Here is a 4993-nt window from a genome sequence, read left to right as displayed (position 1 = left end):
CAGCTTTCACAGACATTAATTAGCCAAGCCTATCAACTATAACTATAGCTAAAATCTTTAGCTCTTGAGGGCAAAATCAATAAAATTGAATAATGGGCAATAAGGGAAAAGGAAAAACAAAGTGAAATCCTATATTTGGAACTTGGGCAACTGAGAGGATGGTAGTGATGTTATTTTATTACCTGAGATGGGAAACGTTAGTGAAGAATCAAGTTTGGGTGAAAATCTATAGCTTGTGAGTCAAGACTTCCCACCACCTCTATTGGTGTGAGGCTAATCCTAGGGGAAATGGAGAAAGTCAAAATGACTCAGAACACCTATAACCTTGTCAGTCCTGAAATGGACCCTGAGCAGAAAAATGAGGAACATTCCCATTCAAAAGGGAATAGTCTTTTCCTAGAATTCCACAGTCTCTCTTCCAATTCCTCTCCACTCCCTTAGTTTAGCTCTGGATCTAACAAGCAAACTCCCACTACCAGGAGGGGTGCCAAGGATATCCTTACATTCCTCTTTCTTGGCCAGAAAGCAGAAAATTCCTCTCTCTTCCCCTTAGATCATCGATAGTTGCAAGCAAAGCAAAACAAAACCTTTTACTAGGAAAAAAAAAGGAAAGGAAAGGAACCCAAATACCACCAGAAACTAAGAGGGAAGGGAAAATAGAGTGAGTTCTGAGTTGTCTGGGTTCTGACCCAAACAACAGGATGTGGACAGCTGTGATGCTGGAGATGCTGGGTGCAGGTAGAGATGTCCAGGGTGAAGCTGGAGAGATGGTCAGGGAACCTTGAGGATGGGATTTGGGGTGGACTGTGCCAAGGGTTCTGCAACTTGATCTTCTAGTCATTGGGGGGACCACTTAAGAGCTTCGAGTAGCACAGTCAGATCTGCATTTTAGATGAATCCCTGGGGCAGTACTGGGAAGGTCAGAGTTAGGAATACCAATTAGGAGGCTATGATCAGTCTGGAGGAGCAATACTGAGGACTTGAAATAGGGCCCGGGAGGCGAGAGGGAAGGGAAAGAAAATACAGTGCAAAGGAAGACCTGGGAGATAAATCTGGAGATTTTGGGGATTGAACAGATTCAGCTAGGGAGGGAAAAGGGCTAGGCAAGGCTAATGCCCAGCTTGGAGGGGCCCTGGAGGTGTGACATCAACAGTTGAGAGACTACAGGATAAGAAGCGGGCTTGGAGGAGTAGTTTGAATGGGACTAGTTGAATCCTGCTTCCAGAAAGTTCCTCATTGTTCAAGCCACATCCCACCCTATCCCCAGGCACAGAATCACTGACTTCCTGATTTTGTTTATATGCTAATGATTTGTTTCTTAATGACTAGATTTTAAACTTTTGGGAACTAGCTTTCTATTTCTTGTCATTTCTGTGGTGTTGCTTCTGGGTAACCTAGCAAGCCCCAACCTTGCTCAGAGAAGGTATTCAATAAGCCTTTTGATTTTTGCAGCATTTATGTGGTGTGAATCATGCTACTAGAAAAAAGGCACAGGAACATGAAAACCTACCCTGCTCAGATCAGAGGAGGAAAAACGCATTTTACTTCTGAGTTTCTTGATTAGCAACTCTATTCCCATTCTGTTTACATAAACTATTTCTAAGTCGAAAGGGCATGCTGACAGTTGTCAGGAGACCATTGCTGGAAGCCCAGAGTATCCCCGTTCTATCTTTACCTGAGAATGACAGCTTGGATAAGTCCCCAGCCTCTCCCTTTCAGTTAGTTTGCTCAAGGGGCAAAGAATTGCTGCCCTATCAGCCCATGGCTGATAAGCTATTGTATTCAGAAGACACTTCTGGAAAATGGTGTGGGATTATGGGGTCATCTAAAATGGAACAGAAAAACTGAGATTAAAGAAAAAGTGACCCATCCTTTTGGTGGTCTGTCTAGATTTGAAAGTATTGGGGTAATTGAAATATTTGTTTTTCACCTGCCTTTTAGGAAACAGGCAATTGCAGCTGGCATTTGCCCTCCTGAAGGTGTGTGTGACTGTGACATAAGGATGAGCTATTTGTCACACAGCCTTAGAATGAAACTTGTACTGCTCATGGAGAGGGCTGCACATTTTAACCAGTCATCTTGGCAAGCCCCTGAATTAAGTGGCACCCATCAACAAGCTCTTCCTTGGTCATCCAGGTGGCAGGGGAGCAGGGAACTCTTGAGTGGCCAATTCCACTTTCTCAGGTTTTATTGGTGGCTTGAGGGAAAGCAAACAGCCCTCAGACAGGCAGATAAGATAAGCACTATCTGAAGTGTGAGCCTGCAGTTAAAAAAAATTCTTTTTAATTGGAAATAATTCAAATGTCAGGTCAAAACTTAAGTATTCAAGCACACAGCTACAGACAATTTGTTTAAGTATGTAGAATAGATAGGCAATGTGAATTTCTACCTGCAATAATATACTAGTTTTGTAGGCTAGGTATTAGGTTAAACCTTTTGAATTGCTAATATTTAACTGATTTTGGACCCACAGAAACAGCAGTTCATATACCAGAGTTGTCAAATGTAATTCAGATTCTGTCACTGGGAAATTCAAGTGACCCACAGAAGTCCTTGACAGAATTTGTATTAGTCATTCCTTACTTATTGCATGTATGATAGTCTGCTGTGTTTCTAATTATCTCAAGGAGCACTGAATTATATCTTAAATCAAATTCACATTCAAGTATGTGTTTTTACAAATAAAATCATGCCATTGTGCCCTTACTTAGTAGAAGATGGGTTAGTCATACAGGGTTAAATGCAAAGATTGGAAGTCATTACAATCATGCCTGAAATCAACCAGAATGGCCATAGGTACTGGGTCTGAATTATTGAGATTTTTCTTAAAGATGTATGCACATATCTGTTAAGTGTTACCTGCTTCTGTAGTAACATGGCTTAACCATAAAAACATGTCTTTTAGTTGGATAAATCACTTTGGCCTTAATGTTCCCAGGTATACATAACAGGGCTAACCTACAGTAATTATATTGGGCTTTTCACAGGGCTACCATGGAAAAGTTTTTAGTAAGACATATTTCTAATAATGCCTGCTGACCTAAGGCTGCTATTTCAATGGGGGCACCTCAGAAAGCTAAATCTTTCAGCTCCACAATGCAGGACAGTCTGTCAAAATACTGGTGTGTGTGTGTGTGTGTGTGTGTTTATGTGTGTGTATGTGTAATAAATGTAAAATGTACCGTGACATTCTTTACCAGCAGCTAAGATTTTTGTTTTACCGTTTGAGGATTTTAGCAATCAATGCAGGTTGAACATTATGTGGCACTGATATTTGCTACAAGAGCCAATTTTGAACATTTTAATTTGAGTTGAACTTAAGTTCAGGTCCAGAGTTATCTCTTCCAAGTCCCTGAGGGCCTTTTGGATTTCAAACCTTCTCTCCAGCCCTGTGTCCAAGCAACGGCCCTGCCTGTGATGGAGTCTGCGCGCTCTCCCCATGCTGGCCTCTATGCCTTTGCTCAAGCTGCTCCCGCCGTAAGGAACGCCTCCTTTACTCTTCTCCCTGGTTATTTGCACTGATTCTCCAACTCTCAGTTCAGACACCACCCCAGGAAGCCTTCCCCAACCACTGAAGTTTGGTAAAGCACCCTGATTCTGTGCGCTCATGGCTTTCTATTTATACCTCTATGCTATCACCAACCTTTTTATGGTGAAATTACCTGTCGACCTAGCATGGAGACTGACATTTGGTAGGAGATGGAAAATAACTTTAGTTTTTATTGCATCGCTTGTGACACACACACACACACACACACACACAGTGTTCTGAGATGACTCCAGACAGGGTCGATCTTCAAGTGGAATTTCAGGCTTGTTGAGGGCTGGACTGGAACTGAACCGGTTTCTAGCGGTGACTGGGGAGTCTGAGGAAAGGGAGAGGCCCTAACCTGATTCCTTTCCAGAACATTTGGGAACACTTGGATTCCTTTCAGGTACTAATTGTGGACTCTCCCTGAAGGGACCTAGCGCGAGTCTGAGCTGGCCTCGCGCGCCCTCTAGCGGTTTAAAAACACAGCTTGGCAGAGCAAGAACTCAACAGAAGTAGAGTTTTCTGCAAGGAGGAATCCACATTAACAATTGGGACATCTACCACACAGTGAAGTTATTTCATAAATATACTTAGGGAGCAATAAAATAATTAACTAAACGCACACACAGTAAGGAACTTGGACAATCTTCTGGGATCCTTGAAGGGCCTTGTGTTCTTTATTTTCTCGTGCATGCTCTAATAGACTCTAGGTACCCAGTGAATAATTGAAAATGTGCCTAATCAAAGGCTATCATTTCATCATTGTCAGTCTGTGAAACATTAGCTCAGGGAGCTAGATGACAGCACGTGTTTCTCTTATCTTCCCAAGACAAATTAACCCCAGGGTGACAAAGGAATGAGATTTGGGGATGTCAGGAGTCTCGGCTGCACCCAAATTTCAATCCTAGAGGAACCAAATTATTTCTTTTGAACAAGGACAGTTTCTTAGCTGAGTGGATTCAATCATTCTGTGATTCAATAATCAGAAAACTACAGTTCCTTTGGGAAACTAAAAACTGTCGTTTCAAAAACAGGAGAGGACACTCTGTAGCTGCCCCAAACATACAATTCTTACGGGACCTAACTTTCTGAATCACTTAAAAACAATAGCAGACTATAACTACTTTCCTCAGAATTGCCCATAGTTTAAAATGTCACCTCCTTAGGGAAGGTTCCTTGGGGGTACGGGCCAGCTCTGGCTTCCTGCAATAGCTTCCCACAGCCCCAGATGACATCAGAGCACTTGTCATGCCTGCCATTTAATCAGGGCCTGGTTTGTTTTCCATCTGTTTTCACCACCAGAAGCTAAGCCTTGTCGTGCAGAGGTCTTGTTTGTTTCTCTACCACACACCCCAGAGTCTAGCACAATGCTTGGCACAGGAGATGCTGAATAAACATTTGTCAATGCCTGATAAAATCCAGCAATCCAGTGGGTCACATGCAGAGGAGACCTGAAACATG

Source organism: Furipterus horrens, unplaced genomic scaffold, assembly GCF_987537825.1.
Source record: "Furipterus horrens unplaced genomic scaffold, mFurHor1.1.pri manual_scaffold_2, whole genome shotgun sequence".
NCBI classification, from domain to species: Eukaryota; Metazoa; Chordata; class Mammalia; order Chiroptera; family Furipteridae; genus Furipterus; species Furipterus horrens.
This window is presented reverse-complemented; position numbering follows the sequence as displayed.